The sequence below is a fragment of the Corvus moneduloides genome, chromosome 13 (assembly GCF_009650955.1).
Source record: "Corvus moneduloides isolate bCorMon1 chromosome 13, bCorMon1.pri, whole genome shotgun sequence".
Taxonomy (NCBI): domain Eukaryota; kingdom Metazoa; phylum Chordata; class Aves; order Passeriformes; family Corvidae; genus Corvus; species Corvus moneduloides.
Window position 1 is genome coordinate 4,415,976 of NC_045488.1, and position 20,243 is coordinate 4,436,218.

Consider the following 20,243-nt stretch of genomic DNA (forward strand, 5'->3'; position numbering starts at 1 on the left):
AAGGAAATGTCTCAGCTGACTTCTTTTCAGAACTGCTCGCCAGGGATCTACTTGAAGAGACTTATGATGTTCACCCACTTGCAAAGTACTGAGTGCATTGCATGTGCTGAACTGCAGAGTTCTGTCATCAGCCACAGGCACTGACACAAAATCATTGTGCCTGAGGCGTGGTCCTGTTTATAATGGGTGGAAATCAGGTCACTGTCTCTCTTGGTTACTGATCTGTTTAAACTTCAGTTTCCATGAATACTCATGCTCGAGATTTTGAAATTTGCTTTTTGTTAACAATTTTTGTATGTAAAAAGCAATAGTGTGATTGTCTGTAGAGAAAAAAAAATAGCCCTAAACTCCATGACTTAAGCTGACTTTGACTGTGTGGGTTGTTCAGGCATAGAGTCCTGCCAATGTGAACATACTGCTCCTGAAGCTGGAAGGCAGCATTTCTGCATGACCTCTTGTGACCCAGATCATTCTGTTTGTTCCCACTTTAGGGCTATCTATAGGCAGTGCTCAGGGCTGGTGTTTGCTTCCCATTTTAGCCTTGCCTGCAGCATGATCCCTCTCCTTTATTGTGAATTGCCCATTGGATCAATCATTGTCCCGTGATGTCACTTTCCTCCTTTTGGATTTTGCTTCCCTGTGAAGATAGAGTTAAGATAGAAACCAGCCTGTTCACTTCATTTTCCATGGTGCAAATATATGCTCCAGTCTTGAAGCAGAGTAATGATGTACACAATTAACACCGGAGATACGTCAGTCTATCTTCAAACCTTTCCTAAATTTGTTTGTTAGAAGCTGTATCCCACTGGCCCCCATCAGAAGCTTGTTTGTGGTAGTTAAGGTTTAGAGATAAGGAAATTAGAGAGATCAGAGTATTTAGGTTTGTATGAATCTGTGTTACATAAAATGAACTGTCGAGAAACAGGAACAGAAACTGATTTATGTATTTATACCACAAAACATGAATCAGTTAAATATTTCTGGCATAGCAAAAAGGAACGTGATGAGAATCTTTTGTCCTAAGGGGGAAAGAACATGTGTATTGTAATTGTTTTTAACATTTTCTGCCACCATTCTGCTATTTAAGGGGTTGAGTTGGCTGACCCTACTCTGGCAGTGTATTTATGTCAGACATCACGGCCTACAGAAAATATTTTATATGTCTGAAGACCCTGGCAACTGCTCTAATTTGAGGCTTGGAACGTTTTGGTATTTCTATGTCACAATGGGTTTGTAAATTAGCACTGCTCAGTTGGTGGCTTTTCTTTGAGCTGTGGGACCACAGTGCTGCTGCAATGTAATGCTGAGGATGCAACGGATGGAACACCAATAATGTAATAAATAAGAAATTTGCTAAAGTGGTCACTGCAGTGTACAATATACAGAGCTTTTCAGTTTGCCAGTCTAAACTGAAAAGCTGGACCATTCATTCCATGGACACCTGTTTTGCAGAGAAACAATTTTCTTGCTGAAATAACTTTTAAGTATTGGAAAGAGTCCTCTTGTTTGTACTGTTCAGTGGAATGGAATGATACAGAAAGGGCCATTTTTTCTCTGAGTTTTAGCTGAAACCTCCTAGAAACAAACTAACAAATAAAATGGGTTAGTGTAAAAGCAAGGGCTGAGCTCTTTAGAAAGGAGGCAGGGTGTCTGATCTGTCTGCAGGAATAGTATTTTTGTGCTGCTCTCCTGGGGTCTCTAATGATCACACAGAGCCCTCAGCAGCTTCTACAAAGTGGGTCTGTGCTCCCCTCTTGGTCAGGGGAGCTCCTGGAAGCAGCTCAGAAATGCCCTGGTGTCTCATATGCAAAGGGAACTCTTGCTTAAAGTTCAGAATAAAATGTGTTTGAAATGTGTTATTTATGTTCACTGAGGTAATCAAAGAGCAGCTTTCCCTTCTCCTGGCTTCTGACAGCAGAGAGTATTTTCAATAATATCTCAGAAATGATGGGAATGTAAGGACACATGATGAAGATCACCAGGCCATAGGCATTGCCATTATTTACACTTTTGAGAATCCATCTTGGAGGGAGGAAGCAGATACACAAAAGAATGTACAGTTGTCCTAATCCATACGATCTGTTCATATCTTACTCGGTCTCTAAGAAAGTTTGTTCCTTTTTGATAAATTTCAAGGTTATTTAGCTTTTTAACCAGGGCTTTCACATGGAAAGAGAAACCCCAAATACATTTGAGCAATCTTAAGCAGTAGTAGCTATGACAAACAGGAAATTAAAGAAAAAAATTAATGATTATAAACTAATGAGTTATGTTCAATAAGAGAAAAGCTGTTAGATTTTCTTCTTGTTGTGGGGTACACAACTGATGTCAGTGGACTGATATTTGCATAAGATGATTATCAAAGAGGAAATACATTTGCATTTATCTCCATTTTATGTAGTCTTTTGGCATCAAAAACTCTTTTCTCTCTTAAAAAAATTAATGTGGTGATAGAGTTCTCTGTGGAGAACAATCACTAAATCCACAAAGAACTTTTTAATCTCTGTTGATCCTGGCAGCAGTCTTTGGCAAAACTTAAAGAAGCAATGGTATCTTACAGAAGACTTGCTTGATTTCCCATGATGTAACAGGGTATGTAAGTGATTCAGTAGAGTCAGCTTTGAGATAAAAAAATTCTCAATCGGGATGGTCATATAGGGATGCAAGTTCCAAGGCTTAAGAGTACAAATATGCAATTAGGGTGACAAGGCAGGATTTTATGTCAAAATATTAGTGAAAATGCAAAATAAGAAACATCAGAAAACTGGTTACATTAACAAAGAAATTTCATGTGGAAATCTAGGCTAGTTGCATTTGATATGACTTAGGAAAACAGAGAATAAATTCAGAAAGGATAAAGGTGAATTAATCTTGGGAGACCGGCTAGATCTGAACACTAGCTGTAAGGAGAGAGAAAAGTTTACCTCTTGATGGCTGGATGGAGGAATAGGTGGCATTCTCCTGATTCTTTCAGACCTGGAGCATGAAGAAACAATCAGATCTGACCATGGGGTTCTGGTTGATATGGAATGCAACAGTGACATCATGACAGAGAAGGAATCATAAAACCAGAATATCTTTTACACTATCCCAGTTGGAAGGGATCCACTGGGATCATTGAGTCCAGCTCCTGGCCCTGCAGGACCACTCCAAAATCACGCCATGTGCCCAGGAATGTTGTCCTAGTGCTTCTTGAGCTCTGTCAGGCTTGGTGCTGTGATCTCTTCCCTGGGTAGGCTGTTCCGGAGCTCAGCCACCCTCTGGGTGAAGAACATTTTCCCTTCTATTCAGCCTAAGCCTCCCGACTCAGCCTCACGCCGTTCCCTTGGCTCCTGTCACTGTCACCAGAGAGACAAGAACAGTGTCTGCCCCCTGCCCCTTGTGAGGGAGTTGCAGACAGCTGCATTCTAAAGGAAGCTTTAGAATGAACATAGTTTTTTTTCCTCCTTCCATTCTCTTATCTTTCATGGTCCTGCACCTCTCAAATTCCATGTACTTCTGCTATCTTTCAATTTGTTTTCTTCATTCATTTTGGTTTGGTTATTTTTCCCAATCTTCTATTTCACATAACCTGTCAGGGCTGCTTGGTCCTTTGGGAATTCACAGGCACTTCAGATGAGGTGCTGCTGTTATAGGTATTTTTGCTGATATGAATTCTTGTATCATAGCTATTATATGCTATTTTACCCATTATTTTTTGCAACCACCTCTATCTTTTCCTCTCTTGTGCTTATTTGTTAAATCCTATGTAAAATGTGGACCACAATAGAATTGAAGGGCAGTGCCTTGATCTGTTATGAAAGTTATATCAAAAATCCTGTTGCTCCTTACATATTTTTTATAAGTGTGTCTTATTTGGGAGTGCCTTTATAACACTATTTCTGTAGCAAGCATCTTCTGTTGGCTGCATCTTCCATATTATGGCATATGAAAGAGACTAAAAGCAGCAATGATTTGTGGAAATTAGATGTGGCCTTTCCCAAATTGCAGGTACATGTCATGGTTGTGTGAAGTTTGGCTAGTTTTATTCATAATAAGATTATATGCTTTCCTACTTTCAGTTAAAGTCTTTCTATTACACAGTCTGCATTGACTTATAATAATGATTTTTAAATCTGTTTTTCTTCCTCCGAAATGTTTGTGAAGTCTTGCCAAGGGGGGGGGAAAAAATGGAGGAAGCAAACAAACTGAATAAACACGTATCAGAAAGAAGAAATGGTTGCAACTGAGCATGGCTGATTCTTCTCTCTGTGTACTCCTAGGAAATGCCAAACCATGTCCTGCAAAACAAATTGTTAGAAATAGTCCTGGCTATTGCAAACTGATAGCCTAAGCTGATCAAAATAATGAGTTTCAGTCTGTAAAATCATGAGGGATGATTCTGTTCCAAACAGGAGGAAGATATGCTGGAAGCCAGGCAATATCTGGTGCGTCTTAATTTTTTTTGTATGACATCTTTTGTGCTGCTATGAATCCTGCACGATTCTAGTTAAATTTGGAAATCTGGAGGACAGCTTTGCTGCTTTCATAACTTCTGCTGCTCCTGTAAGAGGTTCATATTTGCATGCCAGTTTAGCATGCTTAATTTGCTACTGAGGTTCACTGTTCTCATTGTTTCATATCCTGGCATGAACTCATTTAATTTATTCCTTTGTTAACCTGTGTCCAGCTGGTGAACTGCTAGTCCTTGCAAAGGTTATCAAATGTAACAAAAATTAAACTAGATTTTTTTTCAGGAAGTAGTAAAGGAGATATTTGACTATGATATCCTTCTCACTTTAATGGCAGATAAATGCAACCACAATCTGCTTATAGTGCCTAGCTGTGTTTACTTCAAAGAACTGAAATTACAAAATATCATCCTTATGGTCATTTTTGTTGTCCAGAATGCATCTCTACCAAATTCCAGTGAGTGTTCTCTTAGCCTTCACCCAGGAGAGGACGAAGCACCTGTCCTATGAGGAAAGGCTGAGAGAATTGGGATTGTTCAGCCTGGAAAAGAGAAACCTTTCAGGATCCACTTGCAACCCAAACCATTCTATGATTCTATGATTTTGTTGTTTTCAAACTGAGATTGGGCAGCATAGAGGACCAATTCTGGATTGTCATCTGTGCATCTCTTAGAGCTGTAAAAACTTCCAGCTTATGCTTCAGCTTTCCTCCCATCTCAGACAAAACCAGGGTGATGGGTACACTGGATAATGCATGATATCCCTAGGAGGCATGAAAATATTCACTTTTGTTGGCAGTTATTACAATGGTTTTTGAGATAGGCCAGTAAAATTTTCATTTTTTGGCCAGGTGTAATAAATTAACTTCTTCTATGTTGCCATTTTCAGCACTAGGATTACTTGCAGTTTTGGAAAGAGAAATGAACTTTTGAGAAAAAGATTTTAAGGGCAGTTTTCTTTGAGTAGCATTCATAATCACTGAATTATTTGAGACAGGCATTTTAGCGCAGTATGAAGAGCTGACATCCAAAGCTGTCCAGATTTTTTCTGTTCTAACTGGACTAACATTGCTTATATGCTTATACCAGTCACTAGTGCAAAAAGGAAAAAAAGGCAATTCAAAGCACTGAAATTAAAAACATCCTTGTGGTATTTTTTGTTGTCCAGGCTCTTATCAGTTGTGTTTCAATGCTTGTTGCTAGAAGAAGCTTGTTGGTAGCAGATGGAATCTTGTAGTGGCCTTACCATTCTTTTCAGCAGCAAGTTATTCTCGTGTATTTCTGTGTTGTTCTAATCCTCAGGCTTTGCCACAGCAGTATCCTGAATGATGCTTTTTGTGTATTTTCTAAAAGAAGTACTGAGGTGCAATTTGTACCTCAGCTGTCTGGGCAGCACAATCTTCTAGAGTCAGAGCAGGCACTGGAGGCGAGGTTGTGTAGACATGAAGGGTAAAGACAAGAAGTTTGGAGAGGGAGGTTGCAATCTGTAAATGAGATTCAAGGAGGGAATGAAACGTGATGAGTGTCGAGCAAAGCAAATGATGATTCCAGCAGCCTTGTGGATACAATGGAGAACAAGGCTGGAACTTCAGGAAGGAAGAGGAGGCAGTGACACAGAATGATTTTTCTCAATGTGGTCAACAGCAAATAATACCTTGGTGATTTTTTGTTTATAGCAGTAGATATTCCAAAGCACTGTGATCCTTGGAAATTGATTTGTTCCACTTGTTACACTGATTATGTCTAGAAATTTGCTGAAGACAGGAACAGGAAAATGTTTTTCAGTGGCAGTCAGTCCTGCAGGTAAGTGTTATGGCACCACAATGCCATATGTGTCATCATGCCTTAGTCTGAAAGGAATTTAGGATGGATGCCTATTTTCTCAGTGAATAAAATACCATTTCACCCTAATTAGACTCATTTTTTTACTGAGGACAGTGGTTAAAATATTAACTATACCTCTCTCTTCAATATTACTGTAAGCCCTGATGGGAACCTTGCAGTTTGTACCAGTGACTGATCCTTTGGCTGATGTAAAACTGTACATGTGGGAGACATTTAATCTGGGGACAGGACTAAATCTAGTCCAAAGAGAAACCCTAGAAAAGTACACTGTGTAAGCATAAAGGCCTGAGAATAAATTGTTTTGATGTACTAGTCCATTCCTTTTGTGCCCAAATTACTAATGCAGACCTAACTTATGTTGACAAACTGGCAATTATTCAAATCTATTTTTATCTTTTATTAGGAGAATTACTCCAAACCTGTGCTTTAATACTTTCTAGTAGAAAAGAAACTACTTTTGTTTTTGCAAACTGGATTTGTTCTTTAGAAGGAAGTGTCCAGTAGAAAGATTTCTGAACCCTCACCCAACCATAGATTCAGGGAAGGACATACCAAACCTGCCCTAAAATCCTGAACTGAAGTGTTTTGTAACCTTACAGCTGGAAAGATTTACACTGCAAAGACACAGTGGAACTGTGTCGTCCTTGAGATTCCCATACACATCACTCATTCCCCTCCTCATCATTTTCCCTCACATTTTATGCTGTAAAGGTGATTCATTTATACAGACAGAAGAGAACAAATACCACTAGGCAGAAATCAATCTGTCTGCACAGAAGCTATTTTTAATGCTGTTTAGAACAGCACACGCTTTTTCCTGAAATGTGTTCAAAGATCATCATTCATGTGACAGAATTGTGTATTTGCTCATGTAATTTCTGTTGGATATTTTGGATTTCAGAGAAAACAGGAGCTGCTTGAGAGCAAAGAATTGCCCAAATTATAAACATGCTACCATATGAACTCTTGAAAATGCCCGTAAAAACTGACACATCAGTAGTGGATTAGCATTAAAAGCTCTGGTATATAGGAGGAAGCGGGGCTTAAATCTGGGGAAAACAATAGGCAGTAAGAGCCTTTGTATCTGGGAAGGATTTCCTTGGTTTATATTTGCTTGTAAACATGGCATGAATTCTGCTGAAACATGGGGGGCAGTTTTAGTGATTTACATGTCTGAGAACTTTCCCTGGTGACAAAAATAGCAGGAATTTTATTTTTAAAACTTAAAGAAAATGCTCCTTAATCTGATTGCAGGGGACACAAAAGGTTCTATTTCTACCCACTGCATTCAGAGCTGTTAAACTGTAATATTCCTAATCAGATGTGTAACAATGCTTCTGATTTTCAAAGCCAGATGAATCATACAGAAATGCCACACCAACCAGGTCTTATTCTTTCTTACTTCTAATGAAAATTAATGAATATTTTAAACCTTATTCCCAATTTTTCTGGGTGTTTAATCTGTCAGAACAAAACCAGCATCCTGAGCAAAGTTCTGATTCTTAAATCTTAATTCCCTGATTTTCTGCTCCATGTTAATATTTGTAAAAAGAAAACCGACCTGATGTTTTAAATTTTTCAGAATTGCTGTTTTGTTACCAGTGGCACAAGCACTTCTAGCCTTTTAAACCTGCTTTGTGCTTCTAAGTTAGTTTCAAGAAAGTGATTTACTTACTAATGATTGAAGACATTTAATAATGCAGGATTTCTTTGAGTTTTTCTAGCTTGGATCCTATCACCTCATTTAGCAAGATGTTATATAATATGAAGAAATAATGCTTTGCAACAAGCGCTTGAAGTGAATTAATAATCTGAATTTCAAGGTCAATGGTACTTTTTGTGCCAAGATGGCTCTTGTTGCTCAGCACTGCTGGTCTCTGCAGGCCAGAAAATGGGTTTAAAAAGACAGCAAGCTGAGAAACCAAAGTATTGCTTAATGACATACACATGGTGACTGAAGACATGGTGCTACTGGGAAATTAATCAATTTCTGTAGTTGTCTCGTAATTAGGTTTACAGCCTTTAGGGAAGAGCTATGCTTAGGAAGATAGAGAACAAATGTTTCTAGAAGGAGGGGGGGAAGCCAGCCTTGAAACTCTTTCCAAAATATGGACAAATGAAAAATAGTCGTTAATATGTCAACTGAATTAATATTTAAATCTAAATGCCAGCCTGGCCTGTCTCTGCAGTCTAAATATTCATTTTACTGTATTTTTTCTTCAAATAAAAACTGGAGGCCATGGAGGCAGCTGCTAGACAGGCATTTTCATGCCACGATTTCCTAGTGAGTGCTTGTTTGCCTAACAGAACCCTAAAGGTCCAAAAAAGCCTGCTTCCATGTTGTGCTTTCACATGGGAGTTAAAAAGCTCAGAAAAAAATCACATCAAATGCCAAATTTATACCCCTAAAGCTGGACATAAAATGATGAGAGAAATGGTGGATCTGTTACACAGATTCCTCTTCACACAGACCAGTTTAAAAGGATTTGTGCAAGCCAAGGAAAGACTGATTAGCTCAGGATGCAGCACAGAGCAGTGTGATTTGTCTTGTTCCAGCAGACCAGGGTCAGCAGCCTTGCAAGCTTGCCAGACAATATTTTCTTTTCCCAAATTAGAAGTCGTGTGTGCCAATAGTAGGTTTCCTGGTTAATTCTAAACTGTAAATTGAGGGAGAGCCAGGTGCCCTGGCCTCATCCAGAGTCAGGATAGAGCTAATCAGTGAGTCCAGAGGATCTCTCTGCCGTGAAATCCAGCAGGAGCTGTGAGCCCCTGGTTGCCATACAAGGGGTATTTTGGCCAGTCATTGGTGGCAATAGCCTAGAAGGCAATTCCTCTATTGCAGCATCCCAGTATAAGAAGAAACTTATGATTGTCAAAAATCTAGCAGATTTAAATAAAATGGAAAAACAAACCATCACTATGGGGATGTGCAGTATCAAGACAGGAAAACATGTGCCATAGTTAAAAGTATTTTCTCACTTCGAGACCTTACTTCAATTATGAAAAAAGCAGCAAATTAATTCTGACACTCCTCTACCATTGGATTGGAACATCAATAAAGTTTCTTTTTCAGTTCTTGACAGTCTTCCAGTGCTGATGTGGCAGATGTTCCTCAGCCCAATCACTGTCAGACACTCGGTTTTGTACGTGCATAAAATGATGGCTGACAGCACTGGGGGTATGGAGTGAGTGTTCCATGTTGCATTGGTGCAGGCTGCTGCTAATATTAGAACAGAATGAAAGCTCACTTCCTGGAGGCAGCAGCAAGCTTTATTTGCAAATTTTTTTCTGTTGCATCAGACATGTGGAATAAATTATCATAAACTGCTTGTGATTAAATGTAAAGTACCAGGAGGATTTGCAATTGTTAATCCCTTTATTTCTGGAGTCTGTGAAGAGCAAATTAAGCTGAAGACTGATACATAACTGGTTTTCATTAAACTAATGCTCTTATATTATAGTATTGTTTGGTTTAATTATGGAACATAATTTCAGAAATTATAAGCTTTAGAAATAAGGCAGTCAGTAATGTGTACTAGTCTATAAATGATGTTATATATAAGTTTATACTGTGATACTTTAAAAGTGACATTAGAGGTATTAAAACTTGCTCCAACATTTCATAATAAACTAGATCTTACTTTGTACCAATATATTACATGGCTATGGCTAAAAGCAGATTTTTCCCCTAAATTCTGCTGAAAGAAAATTCTCTATTTCCATATATTTTGATTTCAACAAACTTTTTGGAGGCAGTTTTGCTTTCCATTTAACTAAAATAGATCAGTTTCTGACATCTGAAAGGATTTACCCTAGCAAATGTGAGTCTCTGTTAAAAAAAAAAACCAAAAACACCGCAAACAATGAAGTCAAATTTTGTTAGCATGCAGTAGGAATTAATCTCTGGTCTGGAAGAGTGTGTGAATAAAAGAGAAAGCAAGCAGGGAACAGTAAATGCACTTAGTTTCTCATTTGGTTCCTTCTCTCTTTCTCCTCCTTCTCCCTTTCCATGTCTACCAAAGGAGCAGCCCCACTGATGTTCGTGGTGTAAATGCAGCCGTGTGTGGAGCTCTGGACGAGAGGTGCTAGGAAGAAGGTGTTCTCCTCCTTCAGTGGCAGAAAAGGAGCTCTGGATTGCAGGTGAGTTCTCTGGGTCCAGAGGGCGGCACGATCCTGTTGGCTGAGCACGTTCTTTCCCCAGAGTCCCAGCAAAGACGCCGGGTTAAGTGGATTTTCTGCGTGGCTCCAGGTGTTGAGGGAAACCTCTAAGCCTGTGGTTTCACGAGGCAAGGTGAGCTGATCTAGTAGTTTACCACTGCTGAAGGGATAACCTTGTTCCTTTGCTCCCGGTTAACACACCCAGCACTTGGTGTGTTTTCTAGCCCTTGAGAGAGTCCACTTTAACCTGTTCACCCAGGAAGAAAAGGGCAGGATTTTCTCGAGTGAATAAACCCAATTGATTCATGAAAATAGGTGATTAGTGCCGTAGTTTGGGCAAGTAGCAAGGGTGGGACCACAGCAAGGAAGGGAGGAATGGCATAAAAGAGAATGGAAACAGAGTCTTACCTCTTTTTTTGTTTGTTTTTCTCAGATTCTTGAGAAACTTCGCCATGAGATACAGCTCTGATTTGAGGAGGGAAATAGAAGCATTTATTCAGGTAACTGGAAAATACTTCATTGTTAAAGGCAAAGCAATAGATAGTGGAAGAGCATGGAGAGATGCTTTGTTTTGGTATATGTGCTTCTTGTTTGCCATATTTGTAGCAAACATTCTTTTTAAATATTTGCTGAGTTGATTAGGCAAGGTCTTTTCTTCAACTAAATGGCATTTTTGTGTGTGTCAAATGATACCTTTGAAACACTGACTTCTCCACTGAAGGATCAGGAGACTGGAATAGAAAAAGGGGAGACTGTGTGCACACATCCTTCTTGACAAGGGAAAGCACTGGCATTGCAAGGCATCTCTGAATTAGGGTCTGCTTGGTCTGATTTCCTCGTGCATGTCTTCTTTTTCCATCAGGAAATTTGTTTGTTGGAGGAATTTGAGCCTTTTCTACATTTGTCCAGGATTTATGGATGTTAGTAGCTCAGGCAGAGACACTGTGCAGTTTGGAGATTCCACATATGTTCATGTTACATTTTCAGGACAGACACAGAGTGCATTTGCAGTAAGTGAGATGTTTTTAGGGCAGTATCACAGAAGACTTCTGCAGAGATAATATGAGTATTCTCAATAATTCCAACATGAACCAGAAGTGCTGAAGTATTTTATAATAAGCACGTAGTTTTCACTGTCTGTGAAATCTTGCAAAGTATGACAGCCAAACCCTGCTGTAGGGAGTTGTGGGACTGTAACATGCACGAATAGAAAAGAATGGAAACAAAAGTGTAATATCAGCATGTGCAGTGACCCTGGCCAAAACACAAAACATGCCACCTTTTGTAAATAGAACTTGCCAGGGGTATACTGAAGCCTGTGAACATCAATTCACAGAATGCAACTTTTCCTGGAGAGTAGGAATTTTTTTCTAATTTTCTTCAAATTTTGCCCAACTGGATGTCCCCTCTGTTCAGCAGGTGTGTCACATTCTCAAGCACTGACATGCAGTTCAGTGAGCTTAAACCCTGGGGAACAATATTGCTTAAAGTTTTGGCTGCAGGGCTTCTGTTCCAAGGCACTTCAAACATCCTTCCCCCCAGGACCCACCCTGACTTACTGCTGGAGGTGGTACACAATCAGTAGCAGTCTCCTTCAGTCAGATGGATGTGCTAATAAGCTAAAGACAACAGGCAAAGGAAATACTATTCAGAGGTCTTGAGGTCCCAAGGGCTATGACTCAGATTTGGGACAGGGTGCGAGGAATTGCTTTATTTGGTATCTGTTGCCTTCTCCAGCGCCGTGTCATTGTGAAAAGTGAAAGGCTCCCAGACCCAGCGCTTTACTCCTTGTTTATAAGGGGGAGGTATGTGGATCATACTCCTGTTAAACAAACAGAGTCATACAAGGTTTTCCATGTTCTAGATGTAAGTTGGTGAAGGCTGAGGAATCCAGAGCTAAGACTGCTGCTGCAGACATAATTAACTCCAGCACCATTATGTGTAACGCAGCTATGCAGCTCCACGTGGGCCATCCAGTGCCTACCCAGTTCCACGTAACAGGCTCAGGATACTCGTTCAAGTGCTCTGATTTAGCATGGGACTATATAAATACCTCAAAACATCTGAAAAATTTCTAAGAATGTGGCGTTTACAAGATAAGAAAGTACAAGTGGGTGCCCTATCGGCAACTGTAGCAGCAATTACCAGTGTAATGTGGCATGAGAGGAATAATCATAGTAAAACGGTAATTATAATCCTCTGACCTGGCACTGATTTGCAGAAGTGCTGTGGCTGTAGTTTCTGAATGCTTGGCAGAGAATTCTGAGCATCCTAAAACCATTCCTTCAATCAAATACCACATGCTTTAAGTTTTAGGTTATTTTAAAAACTTCTTTATTTGATTCAGCCTTGGGTTAATTTTATAATGAAGGAGACAAGACCTCCTTAACAAACAACCTGATGCTTTTATACCCTGTGGTTTTGCAGCTAGTGGCTGTTATGTGAGTTAAATCACTTACATGAATGTTCTAATATCCACCATTGAGCTTGTAACTCACAGCAAGTTTTGGTGCTAAATAAACTTTATCTTTCCTCTGACTGCAGTCAGGACTAAGGTTTGCTCGTGTCAGCAACCACGTGTGTTGCTGTACTGCTGGTAATTGTGAGGAGTTACTGAACAAACTCAAGGCAAGGACTGTGCATTCAGTTTCTTATACTGCTCCCATGTCCTAATGGTCAAAATGGAATACTGGGAATGCTGCATTTAAACCAAGTCTGACAGGAAGGACTAACTGGGATAAGCACTGATTTGAACTTGACCGTGAATGTTTCTGACATATTCAAGTAAGAAAATGTAAATATTGAATGTGAGGGACATCCTGATCCTTTTATCTGAGCTCACTATTTAGTAGGGAGGGGGAGAAGTTACTTTCACGTTTTATGAATGCCTAAGGATCTGAGCATGCTCTGTCAAGCAGGATACAGAGCAGACTGCAGCTCTGTTCTGTGTCTGTTAAGGAAATGAGCCCCACCTCTGCTAAAATGGGCAAAACATCCTTGGTAAACAGAGCATTGGGCAGAGCTTACACAATTAGCAATTACTCCATGAAGCCCAGGCTGGCCACTGCCCAACTTCTACTGAACTTTTATCCTCCTACGACATTTTATTTAGAAACTATTTTTATTTTTAAACAATAATACTCTCTAGCAACACCCATCCTAGAGGACATCAACTGCTCTGACAGTCATCTCAACTCCTGCTTAAGTTGGGAACAGCAGATGCCATCTCTTCTAACAGAAACGATGAAAAGTCAGTGACCAGTACTTCATGTCCTATACATCTTCATTAATGAAAAGGAAATAAATTACTTCCACAATGCTGTATTGTTACACTCAGTCCTGCACAAAGGCTTCTTCAGAGTCATTGTGACAGCGTGTTCTTCATGACAGAAAGTGAATATGTTGGAAAGCTGTCAGTCAGGGGACCAGCTAAAGCCCTGAAACCATCTCTGCCCTCAGTTTGGATTCAAACTGTGTGCCAGAGACAGAGAGTATTTTGCTGATTACAGTTTATTCAAAGATTATGCCTTAGTTTCCTTTCAAAAATTTGACAAAAAATTTGAATCTTTAGTCCTCTGCTACTTCCAGTAATGTCTTAGAGCACCTCCTGGGAAGTGTTGGCAAAATCACCATTGCTCTGCGACAATTTTTGAGTTCTAATAGATGGGTACTTGCCCAGAAATACTTGAAACAGTATTAACCACTAATGCTTTCCCAAATCAAGTATCTCCTTCCTTTCCTACCAGCATATTCAGCTCTTCACAGCCCACAGCTTCCCAGCACTATTAACTGGCTGGTTACACTCTAAGCATAGTTATATTGCAGCCATGCTCTCTTTTTTGAAAATAGAATTGAAAGTAGCACATTATGAAGAGGAAGTGATGTAGAGAAAACAGGAGGACAGAATTAACTTTTGTTTCATAATCCAATTACTTTGGATACACTGAATCAATGGGGCTATTCCAGCTCTGAGAATAAGGCCTGCTCATGTGACTACGTGCTTGGAATCCCAAGCTCTGCCAATTCATGCTGGCATAACTAAAGAGATTCCTGCTTCCAGCTCTCTGCCTGTTCTCCTGGATGCTGTCAGGCCACTGGGAGGGGTGGCAGCTGGGCAGTGTTCCTGCCCTGAGACACTGCTGTCTGGGGTAGCAGAGCAAGCAGCCATAAAGCTCAGTCTTTACTGAGCAGCAGCTGATGAAGGCTCCAATTCACAGTCTTTCCTGGATTTTGACTTCAGCAGCTGAAAAGGTCACTATCCTGCTGGCTCATAACTCCAGCAGAAAATGTAATCAGAGCCCCCAAACTCATTGCAGAGGGTTAAACCCTGTTCTTCAGAGCTGTCACCAGTATGGATCTGTCAAAATCATTGCTTGCATCCGAGGTCAGTGAAGTCAACTAGCCAATGTGTATTTAGATGCATGTACACACATGCTTTTAAATACACTTCTGCCTGTTAATTACGATCTCCTGGTGAGCATTTGATTCCTCCATGGTTCTAAAATGAAGCTGGTTTTGTCAGCAGTTTGTCAAATCATATACTGTGAGTTTTTCCCACCAAGAGGAGTAGTAGCAGAGCAGCACTGTGGGAAAAGTGATTTATTGCACACATGTCATAAGGGAAGTTGCTCTGAAGAATATTTATATTTATGATTTAAATGAGATCATCTGGGGATTTTTCTCAAGAAAGGAATAAGAAAATTTTAAATGGATGCAGCTCTGTGTCGCTGTGAGCAGTGACCATAATTTTTTGTAGGAATATATGAATATGAATAAAACCCCAAAACTCTTGCTCTCATTTTGAAAAATAGTGTAAGAGTTATTTTGGGAGTATAGCCTCCAAATTCCTGTCCTTTGGGTGTAAAGCAGGCAAATGTCTGGATTTTCAGAATAAAAAACGATGCCAGTAGATAAATGTTTGGAATTATTTTGACTGCAGCCAGCAAATATATCTCATCACTATGGTTGCAAAAACAAACACCCACCAAAGAACTGTATCTGACACAGGGAAAATAATTAAGGGAAATGGAACAATTTGCAGCTTGTATTAAATTCTTTGCATTCCCTCACACAAATCAGTATTTAGAGGGGTGAACTGTGACCTCGATGTGAATATTCTGTTTGAGTTCTTGCCATTCTGACAGTAGCAAATAGGACAAACATTACATAAAAATAGAAATGAACTTGAGATGTATCCTCCTACTCTGAACCATTTTCCATCCCATATTTTGATGATCGATGTGAATTCGAGAGTATAGTTTTGCTTTTGAGTCCAAATTGAAAATAATTTGGGGGTTTTTACCTTTTCTTTGGATGTAGTTAAAGACAACAGAACTTCCCAGTTCTTACTGTTAGGAGTTCTGCCAGCTCAGTTTCAATGGGACCAATCCATAGTTAAGCAAGCAATGCAGATCTGTACCACTAACAAAAATATTTCTGAAAGATGGTGCACAGCTGTGGGACATGCATCCCATTCTCTGCTAAGAAGGTGCAATGATGAAATAATACACAGAAAACTTCAAAACCCTTGTAAATTCTTCCTTCAAAAAAATGTGAATGTTCCTTTGCTACACCCCTTCTTTTTTTTTGGAGAAAGGGAATCAGGAAGGCTTAAAGACACGTGAATCCCAACCAGTGAAATAGTTAACCCTAATAAATCCTTGATAATATGCTTATTATTTCAGACTATCCCATACAAAGAGAAACATTATCTCACAGATAGCACAAACAAAGCTTGCACTGGAATGCTATCTGCATACTTACAAAGGTACTGTAGAATTAATACAATGATTCACTTCCAAAATCTTTTTGACATCATCTTATTTAAAAGTAAACTTCCATACTTAAATTGCAGTTCATGGATACACACAAATTTTACAGCAAGCAATTCCAAGCTAGGAAAGGAGGGAGGATGTTCTACCTTACCTCATCTTATGTATTTTGCCTCAGAAAATACACCAAAATGTACTGAAATTAGGAATTTTCAATTACTTTATGTAATTTGCCTATAAATTTTAGAAAAGTAAGTCATAAATCCATTCACCTCCCCAGCCCCCCACGCCCCCCCCCCGACAGCAGTAGGGTGACATCATAGAAAGGGAATGAACACAGTGCTGAAAGTGTCCTGCTGGTTTGTATTAGCCTCCCTGATCAGGCACATCCTGTGTAGCACCAGTTCAGCTTTACCAGTTTGAAAATAGACAGTCTGTGAGAACAAAGAGCGAACCAAGAGTTCACTGTGTGGAGAAGCTTCCCTGCACCCAGCAAACAGAGAGCAAAGCTGTTGGGAACTTTTCAAAGGTGAATGCACAGTCATTCCTCTTCAGACACAATACATTTTCTGTACAAATTTAACACATCCTCCTCCTTCAAAACAGTAACACAGCAATGAGCAGGATGAGAGATAAAAGAGGTTAAAATTATTATAAATAATCTTTCTAAGTGACACCTTTCATCCTGACAAATGTCTACACACTTGCCAAAACAGATGGAGCAACTAAGCTGGAAACTAAGGAGAAAGTGGGTCCGTAGGCAAGGAAGGGAAAAATAAATCCTGTTGTATGTTTAGAGCAATGGGGTACCGTGTTCAGACCTGATAGCAGAGACAACTCACAAAGTTTGGTTTTGTGGGACTTTAATGGGGGTTTTCTGTGGCTACTGCTACACATGTAAACAACAAACCCACCTATACCTTGTTAAGAGTTGGGAAAATTTCATTTTGTGAGGATGGATTTGAAAACCTCTCTGCTGAGAAGGGAGGATGGGGTGGCATTTCTTCCCTCGATATAAATTCAGGCTCTGATACTGTTAATAACAGCTGTGTGTGTAACTGTGGAGCTCCCAGAGGTGAAATGAAAGGCAACTTAAATATTTTTTCCTTCCTGAGTCCAGCACCTATACAATCCCTTTTGTCTATCCATTGCGTGTGTGTGTGAAATATATGGATGTTCCATAGTAGCTAAGTTACTTTTGAATGCTGGACACAGCCAAAAGAGATTTCTATTGTCCCTTACAGAATCCCTTCTTGAATCCTTTGATAGCTTAACTGTGTGAAAACACAATCTTATCCTTAATTTATAATTCTTTTGTCAAAAACTTGAGTAACACAGTGTTTATGTGTCTATGAGAGATGAAGCAACAGCAATTTAATAGTAACTCATTAAGTGTGTGTGTGTTACTTATATCTCTACCATAATCAGCTAAAATGGACGTGCTGTTCAGCTGCTGGTGATAATAAAGGCAGTTGTGTCACTGTAGTTAATCAATGGATGCTTTCAAAATTGAGGTCCTAGGGAAGAGTAGGAAGAAAAGGAGAAGCAAAAGGAAGGAAAACACGAAACAACCTTGTGCTTGAACTGGGAATTTGCTGAAAGATCTCAGCCCTCTGGTAGGAAGTATATTGAGCAGGTGGGCTGGCAGAAGTGCACAGACAGCTGGTTTTGTCTGGCACACAGGTGTCTGACTTGGCTGCCTGCAGGTCACCTGTGAGAAGCCAGATTTTTTGAGGGGATCACCTTGTTTAAGAAGAAGTGACTCTGGTGCATTCCCATAATGAGTTCAGTGAATGAGGCTGTGAGGATGTTTTCACTTCCTCTCTGCTTGCCTCTTTGACACAGTCCAAAAACCCCATTCACCTTCTCTTGGATGTAGATGGGAGAGAAAACAGGCTTTGCAGGTATGGTATGGTGGTTTTACCTTTTCTTGTATTGGAAACAGAAGATGTAACAAAACCAGATGTTGCTGATGTTTAATATTGAAACTATTGTTAATGTTGTGCCATTCTTCAGATAATTCTTTTTGGTTTGATTCTGATAGACTAACAAACATTAGCTGAGCTCTGTGTGCTTTTATTTGAAATAATGTTTTTCAGTAGTTCCCAGATGAGCTAATACTTGATTGTAAGTATTTTGGGATTTGGTGCTGTGAAAGTTTTGGGGTTTGTCCAAAAGTTAAACTGCAGAAATAGCTGTATAACATCAGCAAAGCCAGTTTGCTCTTTTCCAAGTCGTAGTAAGCCATAAAGTAAATGCAATGCACTGGTAATAGATGTCAACTGAGAATCCTCATGAACAGTGTCAGATACACATGATTAATATGCTGTCTGCTAGAACAGTGTCAAGTACAGACCTGTGTAAGTAGGTTAAATAAGTTTGCCCCGAGCATAATTTTGCCATCAGTGCACTTTTCCTCTGATGCTAAGTGTGATTGCAGCCTGATTGACCTGGGACTGCTGTTGAAGGCAAAGTTCTGGTGCATTTTTGTTTCGTGACCTGACTGCCCTGTCAAGCAATCATTTGATTCCTCTTGCAGCTTTTATGTTTCCTGTATGGAATCAGATCTGTAAGAGTCTGGGCAACCTCCCTTAAATTCAGACATAAATTTCTGACTCTTGTAAAAGGACAATAGTTGAATGGTGATCTGACTTTGTTATCTTTAATCAAGAAATACGAATATATGCAGAGTAAAATATTTTGTTCTTGCTCCACAATAAAAGCTGTATTTCATTACTTTAACTTATAAACCCTCAAAATGCTATTAAAAAGCACTAATACTGTTCTTTATGAACGCAGGTTGTGCAGTCAACCTCCTGAACAGTGCACTGAAAATGTAATTCCCACCCTCAAGACGCACTTGGTCTGAAGAACTTGCAGCAACATCTGTATTTTGTGCTAAAGAAAGCTGTGTGAAGATTCTAAGCTTGTCAGCTGAATTTTTTAACATTAATTTTTGTTAGCACAGGACTGCAGCAGCAGTTATAGTCAGTTAACGAGTAGCTCCTAAAGCATGTGTGTCTTTTTGTGTGTGTATGATTAAATTATAAATAAACTCTTGAATGACCATTCTGTATATACAGAACGAGGTGATTTTGTTGTCAAGTTTTCAGAAATTAGAATTTAAAATAAAGCTACTGGCCCACAGAGACAGCCATTCTTAAGTACTCTATGTGTATAATTGGTTTTTTAAGGATTTCTTTTTTAGACAAGAGGAAGGTATCAAATAACTGTAGAAAAAGGAATGTGTCTATGTTTGAGATATACAGTCCTGTCATGATATTTCCAAGACTCCTTTAATGCAGCATGTTTTCATTAAGTTTCAGAGAGATTAAAAGAAAAAAACAAAACAAAATAAAATAAAATGAATGAAAATGCAGGCAGAGCCAAGTAAGAGGGAAATAAAAAATGAATCAAGAGAAGTCTGTGTGTAAAGAAGCAAACTGGGAAAATGAAAATTTTAATGCAGATGAGTATCTGTGCCAGTCTACTTTTCAGAGACTGTTTTTTTCAATGGAAGTTCAGCTGGTAGAAAACCAGGATTATTGAAACTAAGAAAAGGGAGCCGTTATTTGAAAGTAATATGGATTTAACTGATGGAAGAAACAGGTCTGTAAACTGTAGAAATCTTTAGAAACACTAAATGCAGTTTGAGAAGTTTGAACTGCTCTTTTAAATATCTTGGTTTCTACTGTACACTTGCAAATCATGACCGTTCTCCATTTATGAAATGTGCAGCTTAGTGGATTTCTCCTAAAACCGAAATGCTGATTTTTTTTAAGTGTTGTGCATATTCCTATTTGTTCTCCTGTGATTCCATGGACTAAAACCTTACACGTAACAGTGTGTCTCAAGAAATGTTATGGAATCTCTTGACCTATTATGCAACAGTCCCAGTAGCATTAGCTAATTTAGCCAGGATATATCTGAGGTATTTCAGCACCTGCTTTAGATGCTGTAGCTGTAGCTGTAATTGAAATACAGTGTTTGGGTTGCACTTTAGACATCCACAGTGCTTT

At 39.3% G+C, this 20,243-nt stretch overlaps 1 long non-coding RNA gene across 2 annotated transcripts; it reads left to right on the forward strand.

Annotated features, from left to right (window-relative positions):
• Window positions 1–10,334: 10,334 nt before the first annotated feature.
• Window positions 10,335–19,291, forward strand: LOC116450738. 2 transcript variants are annotated; one of them, XR_004242955.1, is made up of 3 exons: window positions 10,335–10,435; window positions 10,887–10,953; window positions 19,024–19,291. It is a non-coding gene; the product is annotated as an uncharacterized LOC116450738 (long non-coding RNA). The 2 variants fall into 2 exon arrangements; XR_004242954.1 differs by lacking the exon at window positions 10,335–10,435 and adding an exon at window positions 10,675–10,768.
• Window positions 19,292–20,243: the final 952 nt, after the last annotated feature.